The sequence below is a fragment of the Myxocyprinus asiaticus genome, chromosome 6 (genome assembly GCF_019703515.2).
Source record: "Myxocyprinus asiaticus isolate MX2 ecotype Aquarium Trade chromosome 6, UBuf_Myxa_2, whole genome shotgun sequence".
In the NCBI taxonomy this organism is placed as follows: domain Eukaryota; kingdom Metazoa; phylum Chordata; class Actinopteri; order Cypriniformes; family Catostomidae; genus Myxocyprinus; species Myxocyprinus asiaticus.
Window position 1 is genome coordinate 32,423,903 of NC_059349.1, and position 12,439 is coordinate 32,436,341.

The 12,439-nt window shown below is 35.9% G+C and overlaps 1 long non-coding RNA gene and 1 pseudogene across 1 annotated transcript; one reads left to right on the plus strand and one right to left on the minus strand.

Moving 5' to 3' along the window:
• Positions 1 to 415: 415 nt before the first annotated feature.
• LOC127443104 (uncharacterized) lies at positions 416 to 6,863 on the minus strand. The gene is made up of 13 exons (XR_007897596.1): positions 6,438 to 6,863; positions 6,151 to 6,222; positions 5,824 to 6,057; positions 5,632 to 5,709; positions 4,272 to 5,547; positions 4,020 to 4,147; positions 3,816 to 3,935; positions 3,655 to 3,702; positions 3,490 to 3,570; positions 3,153 to 3,213; positions 2,987 to 3,022; positions 2,455 to 2,786; positions 416 to 2,346 (listed from the first exon to the last, which is right to left on the minus strand). It is a non-coding gene; the product is annotated as an uncharacterized LOC127443104 (long non-coding RNA).
• A 4,744-nt stretch (positions 6,864 to 11,607) lies between these two features.
• Positions 11,608 to 12,274, plus strand: LOC127442717 (charged multivesicular body protein 5-like; annotated as a pseudogene).
• Positions 12,275 to 12,439: the final 165 nt, after the last annotated feature.

Below are 12,439 nucleotides of genomic sequence, written 5' to 3' on the forward strand. Positions count from 1 at the left end.
AAGCATAGCTTAATGAAGACTCAGGCTCTGATATAAACTCCACTTACAATGTGTGCTTAAAAAGATTGTCCTTTGTTTGTTTTTTCTGCAGTGCATTTCACGTAATGCTGCTAATCAAGAACGATATGCCGATAAATAGCTCTTATTTGTGAGTTGATTAGACTGCCTGACTGACGCTCAATTACGTAAGGGTTGTTTCGGCTCATGAAACTCACCTGTGATTGGCTGGATGGTTGCTCAATCAGCCCAAAGTAACAAAACACAAAGAATAGTGTATACAAAACTGCCATTTGCACTCAATATGGGTTTAATTCTGTCTGTTGCAGACCCATCCCAGGAGGCCAAGTCAACAGATGAGAAATCTGTTAAAACAGGAGAAAATAAGGAGATGGGAGAAAAAGTGTCTATTCATCTCAACTCCTCAGTCATTTTTTTTATTCAACATTTCTTAATGTCAGTTTGCTTTAAAAACAATAACATTATATTTTTCAATGTTCTTGTGTCATCTTTTTTTCCCTTTTGCACATTCTTAAATTCTTTGTACATAACACAATCTACATAAAATCAGCATTACACATCATCACTATTATCCTTTTTCTTCAACATGAATTCAATCCCATTTGTACAATAGTTCAATTTAGACCACATTGACAATACTTAATTTAACATGACAGCAGTAGAGAATATTAAATATCTGTATGTATTCACATATATCTGAGACATTCTCTATGAATATTAATTGATTTCACCTTTTAAAGTGTCATTTGTTTCAGTTTAAGTGCATTTCACAGCATGCATGTCTCTGTAATAGACATTCACTATCGTGTGCAATACGTCACATGATCAGAGGAGCGCACCAATCTAAGAACATTAAGTAAGAGTAATACAACTTGTAAAACTGTTTTGAACTAAAAATTGAGCAGGTGAACCAAGCATCACAAACAACTGGAGCCTTCAACAGCTAACTTTAAACATACTGGAGCAAAAGGAATCAGCATTTTTACATCAAACTCAGCAAATTACCACTCTGGATGACAAATAAAACATTTGTCATTTAAACACTCGATCCATACATATTTTATATGTTTTGTACATTATTTGTGAGGCATCCCTGTTAAAACAGGAGAAAATAAGGAGACGAGAGAAAAGTTGTCAATTCGTCTCAACTCTAGTGATCGTTCATGAATGATCCGTTCATTTTGAACGAATCTTTTATGTGACTCAGAAGAACGAGTAATCTCAGAGAGTGATTAATTCATTTTGTGTTGGCCGCACGTTTGTTATGTGAAAACCGTATAGGCGCTGTACAGGAAACAGAAATTATTAGTTCACCTTTCAATTTTGGTCCGAGTCGTTCATTCTTTTGTCACGTGACAGCCGTTAGGCTATGCATTGCTCACATAGGAAACAGAAATTCTTGTCCAAGTTGTTCGCTCTTTTGTCGTGACAGCCGTATGTGACAAAAGAACGAACGACTCGGATCAGATGACTCAGGAGGTGAACTAATCATTCTGTTTCTCATAATTTGTCCTTGGCTGCATTATCATTTTTTCCTTATTGGAACTATAATCAAAGTTTGCATAAGTAGACGTGTTGGGGGGATTTGGCTATTGAAAATTTAACATTTTAATTTAATTCTGCTCAAATGAACGAAATGACTTGAATACAGATTCATTCATTTTGCTGAACGAGACTTGTCACTACTCAATCCGTACCGGAAACACGATTTGTACTGCGCATGTGTGAAAATGTGTCTAGTTCCTGTCTGAAGTATGTCGAAACAATTTACGGCAATTGTTGACAGTTGTTGTTTGACACTACCCGATCAATACTGGAAATAGTTCTTTACTAGTGATTCTCTTGATATAAATACACTTTTCTGGTTAAATATTTCAAGGTTAATATGTGGCACAAATTAAAAAGAAATAGAAAAATTAAATAAAATTAAACTAAATAGTTTACCTTTGTTAGACCCCATTTGGGAAATACAGATGTGTATATAAGTGTGTACTCACTCACTCAATCACTCACTCACTCACTCACTCACTCACTCAATCATCTACTGCAATTGAGGAACATGGCATTGACCTTCAGGCCTTTTTCATCAAGTTCATCACAGTATGACAAAAATGTTTCCATGTCCTCTTGACACTGAAATATAAACAAAAAGTCATCCTTTGCATTAGAGAATTCACCCCCCAGGACCTTCCTGGGGGCATTTTGTTGTTCATCACTGTTCATCTGCAGAAAAGCAGGCTCTCTCACATCCCCATGGAATAAGTCTCTGCGACTGTGTACCCAGTACCTCGCTGTATGAAGGTCTCTCACAATGGTTGGCTGTTGCACCTGGTGAAGTAAAGTAAATATATATATATATAATTGCACATAGACTAATTAAACTATTTATCCAGCATGCATGCAACTGCTTGATATATGACCACTAAAATCATTTACCTTATCAGTGTCCTCTTCAACCACAACTCTTCTGCTGGGCGACAGTTTTGTAGTGGTGGATTTTGACACCCTAAAGACAGGCTCAAGGGTTCCCTGAAGGAGTTGGGATGCTTCTTCTGTCCAGTATGCAAATCTCTGTCCATGTCTTTGGAAAATATGTAAATGTATATGCACTCTATTTGTATAACACCTTTCTAGTATCACTTTGCCAAACAGTGACTTAATACAGCCAAGATACTGAAATTTTATCTGTAGAGTCTGTCATAACCTTCTAGGCAAAACCTCTCCGTCGGCTGAATGCACCACAACTGGAGAATCAATGGCACCTCCTCCTAAAAACACACACATACAAAAAAAAAAAAAGTGACATATACCAGTAGTTTGATGGCATACTTGTGTGAAAATCCAGTTTACCTCTGTGAACGTTAATGGACATGACGTACAGGAGCTGAGAGCATACTATGAAATACAAATAACACTGTAAGACTTTGATTTTATTATCTAACAGCTTTGACAAATTAAACATTCTTACCATCAGCATGTAGACACCACAGATATTCCCTGTACACTGTTGAGGATAAAACAGGAAAAGGAAAAGTGCATCCACAGTTAGTTTTAAAAACAACTGCTAGCTTGTTTAAACATGTATACATACATACTTAAATTAGCTTTACACAATTCCATCATTTAAAACATACCCCAAAGTCTCTTCCTGTTTTTTCAGTCCAGGATCCTGGGTCAATGAAGGTTGCAATGTGTCTGGCATACCAAAGAAAACACAAAATACATAATGTGTAATTAAATAATCAGTTCTGTAGCCTGAGAACGAGGCTCTTATATGAATTTGAAGCCTGAGAACGAGGCTCTTATACGAACTTGAAGCCTGAGAACGAGGCTCTTATCCGAACTTGAAGCCTGAGAACGAGGCTCCTTTTGGAAATTGTAACAAAATAACATGCCTGGAACAAGGCCAGTAAATTAATTCTATTTAGTCTCAACCTAAATATGGTTCTGTAAGTCTCATCTAAAACTTACAGGCGAACAATGCACTGGGTCCACATTGTTGTCCTTCCAGGTGGCAACAACATAGAGGTCCACAATATGAAAATGTTTTCCCTTATGGAAAGAACATTATAAGTTATTAAACATGCATGCATCCAAATACATACTTTTAAAAGAAGATATAATAGTATAAAGTACATGTCTTCGCGCAGCTTCTTCCACAATCTTGAGGTAAGCATTTCCGATCTGAAATTAATTGCAGAAAGATTACATCCCTGTGAAAGCTGCCATGTGTAAAATTATGCATTATATGGGAATTAGTTTTTTATGCAGTAAACTAAGACACTAAACATACACACATTAGATTCCATGCACTGGCTTAAACCCAGGCTCCAGAAGTCTTCTCGTGCGAGGCATAATTTGCCTTGTTTTACGATCAGTTCTCCTGATGGCTGATTTTTGTCCAACACATGCTTTAACTAAAAATAAAGAACATTTGACATGATTAAGTAATGGTTATCATTTAAATATGCAAAGTGTCACTAAATAGACAAAATGCTTACCAGTTCATCTAGAATAGGGCCCAAGTCCTTCTCCCACTTTGCACCTGAACAAGCATATGGATGCTCTATCTGCCATTTCAATGTTGAGTAACAGTGGTCCTGGAGAATCATCCTCTCAGCTGGTCCATCTGATGATACACAAATACGTGACAATTAGTAACAACAGGAATTACAAAAAAAAAATATCCAATTTTTCTGAATCTAGCATTTAATTGTAAACTGTTTTATACAGAGTTTTTTGAACACTCTTACATTTCAATCTGTAGTATGTCCTCAGTCTTGACACACTGACCCTCTGGCAAGTTGAACCTTTCACAATAGTGGCTACCCCTTTGGAAGAGATGCTGGCCACAGTATATGGTCCTTGGTGCTGACTTATAAATGTGTCTCCTGTCCATCATTTCTTGGGGTCCCGTGAGAGCAGAACATCATCACCGGCCTGAACTGAATATACTCGGACATACTTGCGCTTGCGATTTTGGAATGATTTTGTTGCATGCTCTGTGCTCTCTCTATGTTGCGAAGAACCTACAAAAAAAAGAACAGTACCCAAAAATGAAAACTCATTGAAAACAAATACAGAATTCTCTGGTCTCTTCTCTTGATGGGATTTATTTTTGAAACCAACAGATCAATGGAGTCTCAGTCAGGCCAAGGTAGAACAATAAGGAAAAAGATTTATTCATTACTATGTAACAAAGAGAGAGGGAGTATGGCTTCACATGAAAATTCAATTGCTTGTCTAACTAGAGAGGCCAAGCATAGGTTTTTAAGTATCCTATCTCTGACAGGAGAGGGTGGTAGTTACCCGCCCCAGTTTATGTAGGTCACACCGAGTCACCTCCGTCGTCAATTCTTTGCCTGGTGATGCTATCTACTGAGGCAGAAAATGCTAAAGTGATAGTGACACTCTGAACACACACAAACACAGTCCCAGAAACATTACATTACATACATTACTCTAAATATACAGTGTAACAGTGACATAACAAGAGCTCAGAGAAGCAGAATCATAGCAAAGAAAATACATAGATCAGCCTATGCCTAGGTCTAATTCCGATATTAGTCACTAATTAATTTACCTTTATTATTCAAATACAAACCATTTCATTAAGGAGTTTCATCTTATTGACTCTGGTGTCGATATCATCTTCCAGGTCAGCAACTTCAAAATTATCTCCCATGGGACAGGCATTCATGACCTCTGGCAGACGTGGGTGTCAAAGTAGGGACAGTGTCTAGTCGAGTACTGATCACATAGGAAGCTTCCCATTAACTATTACATTTGTATTAAAGGGAAAAACTCCACCCTTGACATTAAATATTAAATAAATTCATCAATTCAGTTTTACCATTGACAACTAACCATAGACATTATAAATATAAATAAGTAAGCATGTTAAGACACAACTTGCTTTGCAGTGTTGATTCCATACACCACAGCAGGAAGGTGGAGATCCCAGTCATTATGGTTGTCATTCACATACTTCCTGAGAGTACGCTTGTTATTCTGATCGGTTCTTTTATCCTGTACATATCAATGCATTTATAAAGTTGATGAATAACCACAAGACAACAATAGATCTTACAGGACAGATATCCAAAGAGTTACCTGTCCATTGGTCTGGGGATGGTAAGCACTGGAGACAGCATGTTTGATTTTCAGCGTACTGAAAATGCTGTTGTTGAGCTGCAGAGGGATCATCAGTTAAATTTGCAGGATTGGAGTAATTGTAGACAACAACATATATGTTGAGACTAGAGTAGGGGGAAAAAACATAATTAAACCATTACAAAACTTCACCTTGTTGACAAACTCCTTCCCTTGGTCTGTAATGATTTTCCTATCCATGCCGAAAAAGTACAACTTTGTGGTTATTATTGCAGACATATAAGCTGCTGTCTTAGATTGAATGGGTTCTGCAATCACCCACTTGGTGTACAGGTCTGTCATGGTAAGTACATACTTGATGTTGCGTGCTGTTTCTGGCAGTGGTCAAATCAAATCCAAACCAAGCACCTCCCAAGATTCTTTTACCTGCATGGCACAAAATTTGCATAGCCAAATGCTGGTAAAATTGTACACAAGCTTGAAACTAGCATCAGTATTCTAAATCATTGTAAGCAGTACCTTAATGGAATGCAAGACTGGCACAACAGTCTTGATGGGGTCATTCAACTGGCAGCGGTGACAAGATCTGACCTAAAAAGCAAAACAAATTTTTTGAACAAAATGTCTAGAAAAATAGCCAGTTGATACAAGTTGGTAATGACAATAAATATAACTTCTAAATCAAGGAGGTATCTACCAATCAGAGGTGGCAAAAATAGACACATTCTTAAGTATAGATACTTGTAAAGAAAAAAAACTGGAAAAAGTAGAAGTAAAAGTAAAGTACCACCTCTGTAGTACATTACCCATTCTTTCACCTCCTGGATAATTGTAGGCCAATAGTATCCAGCAATAACCCTGTTTTGAGTGCCTCTGATGCCACTTTGATTGCCAGTCCCAGGGTTATTGTGGCACTCCGTAAGAACAGACCTCTTCTCTTCCTCTGACAGGACAACTAGCCGAATGTACTGCCTACTGGGGCTGATGTAGAAGAGTCTGTCATCTGTTTTAAGAGGATAAAAGAAAAAGTTGCAGTTAAAAGTAAAAAGAAAAAGATCATATTATTATCTGATATCTGACAGATTAAACTACATTATAGTCACTGTATATTAATACCCAGATATGGGAGCTGAACAAGTACAGTTAACGTAGCTTGATATTTGAAACAAAATTTGTGAATTAAGCACATGACCCTGGTTGTCCCAGACAGTCAGTTCTCTTTTTTCATTATAAAATCTCTTGGTACTTATAGTTACCTTTGATGGTAAAATTCATAGACGCCCGTTTCACCTTCCAACGCTCTGTGGAATTGTCAGGAATTTCTCCTTTTAAGAGAAATTCTTAAATTTGTACATAAAACACAAAAGAATCCATATTTATATCTGTCACTCTCCACCATGTCTCTATAAATCAAGCACATATATTGTTGAAAGGAAAGCTTTATTTTTGTTTGCAAAACAGCTTAAAACTGAATTTTTTTTTTTTTTTTTTTCAAGAGTCACACTCTGTAGCTGATGATGCAAAATTCTGGAGATCACAGTGGAATAACGATTTGTGTTTGCTCATGGTTCTGAGAGATCTGCAGGGGTAGCAACGTTAAAGAACACTTTTTCTGGAAATGTTTTGGAGGCATTTTCAGATCCTTTTGGTCATTTTTTATGTTTACTTATTTCTTGGACTAATTTAGTTTTTATATTGGTTAATATTTATGGATACAACCTTAATACAGAGAGTGACAAACTTTTTGAGTCTTTAGAAGATAGAATTTCATTCTGATCTCAGAAGTACCCACAGGCATTCTTGCTGGTGGGTGGTGATTTTAATATTACTTTAAATGACATGGTTGACAGATGGCCTCCTAAGCAGTCGGGTTCATCCAGTAATACGTTGAAAACTTTTATGCAAAAATACAATCTGATTGATATTTGGAGGGAGATGCACCCTAGTCAGAATATTTATACCTGGAGCAGTAAAAATGGCACGAGGCACTCTCGCATAGACTTTTGGTTGGTTGCAGGTAGCATTCCAAAGGAGAATGTTTTAGTAAATATTCTTGTTACTCCCCTAACAGACAACAAGGCAATTTTTATAAATATTAGATTCTCCTCTTTTGTAGCGTCACATCGTAGTTCATTTTGGAAAATGAACACTTCTTACTTAAGGCATGATTCAGTTAAATTAGAACTTAAAAAAATAATTTATTTACACTGGGATTTGGCACAAAAGGAAGGAGCATTTGGTAGATATTGGGAACTTTTAAAATATGAAGTTGGTAAATATCTAAGGTCCTATGGTGTTCTGCTTTCTAAACTCAACAGAATTTCAGAGGAGCAAATTGTGTCTGAAATCACTTCTCTTTCTATGGTGTCTCCTGACAGGCTCTCACCTGAGGAGAGATTGCAATTGATTGGTCTTCGTTATAAATTAGATGAGATTTATGAACGTAAAGCAAAAGGGGCCTTTGTCAGGTCGAGAGTTAAGTGGTTAGAAAAAGGTGAACAAAATTCCTCATATTTCTTCAGTCTTGAAAGACAACAGGGTAAACGTAACACAATTCACCGCCTGAACGTTAATGGTCATGTTACTGATGATTTTCAAACTATTTCTCACTTCTGTCATAACTTTTTTGCTAATCTTTATAAATCCAACTATTGTGCTGATACTGCCACTTCCTTTTTAGATTCCTTAGAAAGTGTAAATTCAATTAGTGCTATAGAAAAAGATTTTTGTGATCAGGATATACTCTTAGAAGAGGTAGCTGATGCTATAAAACATCTCAAATGTAACAAGTCACCTGGCAATGATGGCATTACAACAGAATTCTATAAACAATTCTCAGATATTCTTGCCCCTTTTCATTTGAAAGTATTTATTGAATGCATTAAAAACCACAAACTTCCTCCCAGTATGACTCAAGGAATAATTTCCCTCATTCCTAAACAGAACAAAGATTAGCTTTTTATTGACAATTGGCACCCAATACGTTTATAAATAATGATTATAAGATTTTGGCTCATTGGCTCAAACATTATCTGTTTGCAGTTCTTTTCCTTTTTTTAATGTCATTTAATTCTCAAAATTTGTTAATTTGTTCAATTTAAGTTATGTCCCACCCCCAGCTTTTTTTTCTCTCTCTCTCTCTCTCTCTCTCTTTTTGTATGTATTTTGTTGTTGACTGTTATTACTTATGTACTGTTTTGAGCATCAATAAAAAAAAAACATTTTTAACAGTTAAAAAAATCGAGCACATGCGCAGTACAAATCGTGACAGTAAAGTCGTCCCTGTAGAACACTGTTGTAAAAACGTTGGCGATGACAGGAAGTGACAGCAAACTTGAGTTTTCGCACATGCGCAGTACAAATCGTGTTATCCAAGTCAGTAAAATGATCTGATCTTGCCATCGCTACTCAACTCAGTCGTTTTGAAGAGGCATGAGCAGAAACGCTGCTTTACCCGCAATCTTTTTTTTTATTTATATTTTTTATTGAACTTTAATAAGGACAAAACATAATTTACATACAAGAGTACATATAACCATATACAGTATGTCAGGGGTTAAAAAAAAAAAGAAAGAAAGAAAAAATAAACACCTATTAAACAGCTGTAAAGTTTTCTTTGCTTTTAAGTTTCTACTTTTGGATATTGTTTCTAAATATATTTTAACCGATTTAAAATTGTTTATAATTTGGCATTTTTTCATTCCATTTGACTTTATGAATATAATAACGGGCAATTATAATAATTAAATCAAATATAAACAAAATATTTTTATCACCATCAAATGAAAAACATTTGAGCATAACATCAACTTCCTCAAAGTTAACAAGAATCATAGCTTTTCTTTGTAAGTAATTATTGAGTTCTTTCCAAAACATTTGGATCTTGGGACACTCCCAAAATAGATAATTAATAGTCTCAGGGGAAATTTTCCAAAAAACACAAATATCTTCCATGTTCACTTTAAAACGCTGTACCACAAGTGACTTAACTGGGTAAACTCGATGGAAAATTTTATATGAAACATTTTTCACTTTATTTGTGATGCAATACTTATGAGGTGTCATCCAGATTTTACTCCAATCAAGGCGTTTTTAAATAGAGAATTCCAGTGAGTAGTAACAGCAAGTATATTTTTAGATTGAAGACTAGATTTATGACTATACATAAGAGTCCATGAAAGTAATGCTTGTTTGTGGAAACTTGCAAGTTTAATGGGTATTTCGTTAATATCATAATCACATTTCAGTATGAACTCTATTATATATGTATATATATAATATATAAAGTTAGGTACTGTATACCATATACTTTGCTTATTTTTTAAATAATTTTGGAGCCATTTTATTTTAAATATCATGTTAGAGGTCTTAAAATCCAAAACATTCAATCCTCCTTCAATTTTTGACCTACAAATATTTTCTTTTTTAATATAGTGTGATTTGTTCTTCCAAATAAATCTAAAAAGTTTGGTGTCTATCATTTTAATTAATGAGGGGGGTATATCCAACACTTGAGCAGTAGAAACCAACCTAGATAAACCCTCAGCTTTAACCAGTAACACACGACCAGTTAAAGAGATATCTCTCATCAGCCATGAATTCAGTCCTTTTTCAAATGATTGAATGATAGGAGTGAAGTTTAACTAATTTCTGACTTCCATATTTTTAGATATCTTGATACCCAAATATCTGACAACTTCTTTCACGGGAATACTGCATACTGCTGTAAAGTTACAGTAACCTAGAGCCATAAGATCACATTTATTAATATTCAGGGAAAGACCAGATACAGATGAAAATAACTGCAGACACTTAATTGCTTTTTCAATTTCAGTATAGTCTCTTACTAATTTTCTTGGATAAAAGAGTTACAATGTTCTCTTGCATCTCAAGAAGCGATGGCTCGTCTCTCACTTTTTTGGAACGAGGTTTTTCTGGCGTGTCATCCATATCTGGCATACACTGAAGATCTTTCTCAAAGGTGTACGAGTACGAGTGATCTGCCATCTAAATGTCATTACTTATCCCTTCATCTTGACTTTTTTGTGTCTCCACTGATTTCGATGTTTTAGAAGCAGCCTTCTCTTTTCATTTAATGGCACCACCAGAGCTGTTGACCGTACTCGGTTCCATTTTGTGAGAGGAAATCGATATACGACCGAGGGGGAATGATTCCAAAACCTATCGTCTGGTTAACAATCCAATGTAAAATACATGTAGTCCATAAAGTATGACAATTAATTCCTCCCTTCACAAATATTTGGAAAAAACACCCCTAAGACATCCGCAATTAAGAAAGATCATCCACCTTGGCCGCCATCTTGCCGCCACTCACTTTACCCACAATCTCACAAAATCCCTCATCAGACATGAGAACGTCAGAATAAAAGTCCCTCAGTTCGAGAATATGAGTCCTAGTGCACTTTGCAACCTTTTTAACTTATTCTGTATAAATAAATTCCTAAACATTATGAACATCACTTTCTAACAAGAAATACAATTAAAAATGACACAAATGCACACATACTTTGTGTGTGTCACATGTCGCTTATATGAATTTAAACCATCAGATTTGTGCACAGCCAGGGTAAACTGCACCTTATCTTTGTGTTTGGAAGCATTTTGTAAATTAGACACTGTTCTCCGTAGTCCTTCAAATAAACGCACTGCACCTATGAGACGCAAATTCCTTGAGCGCGCACTTGAGTGCATGTGCTCGCACTGCTGTTGTCCAGCACACATTTGGCCGAACAAATATTATTTTACATAAGGCTGACATTTACATGGATTTATAATAGGTATCTCAAAATAAATAAATAAATAATTGGTTTAGAGCTAGGGGCCCTTTGGGTTTAGAAGACCCTGGTCAAAGGCTCAATTGGCGCGGTGGTTAATCTGTCCCTGAGTACCATACTCCTAACCACTGAATTGTTATTCTGATACATTTTAACCATTATTTTATATATACTTTTGTAGATGGAGGCTACGAAGTTTGGAGCTAAAGAAATGAAGAAGGCATATAAACAGGTGAAGATTGATTAGATTGAAGGTATTCAGAAATTATCATCTTGATATTGACTGTTTGTATAATTATGCTTTAATGTGATCAATAGTAAACTATGTTGACTTCTCATTACTAATTTGACTAATAGGACCTGCGAGATCAACTGGTAGACATGATGGAAGAGGCCAATGAGGTGCAGGAATCCCTCAGTCGCAGCTATGGCACACCAGAAATTGATGAGAATGAACTGGAAGCAGGTAGTTGTGTGTAAGTTCTGTATGTGTACATGTACAGTATGTGTGTATTTGGAGCTTAGGGCTTCACTTTTGTTCTCTGTTTCAGAGTTGGATGCTCTGGGAGATGAGTTACTACTGGATGATGACAGCTCTTACCTAGATGAGGCCATGTCTGCATCCTCCATTCCCGAAGGAATGCCCAGTGATACTCAAACCAATAAGGTACAGATTGCATTGATAAAAGGATGACTAGACAAACATATTCAGTAACATGTCAGTATTTGTCTTTGTGACATTTGTTAAATACATTTTTTATGATGGCATTCTGGTTGATGAGTTTGGCCTACCCTGCCACATAGAGGAGGATAAACACAGTTCTCTAGTGTTTTGTTTATGTATGTAAGAGGAAGTTTTTCCTGAAAAACATCTGTATTGGTGTATGGTATTGGACATGTTTTGAAAAATGAAGAAAAAATATGCACATCCAACCCAATTTGTGCACAGGTGCAAGACACAATGCAATCAACAAAGAAAACATTTTAAGTGTCTGCATACCCAAAAATAAAAT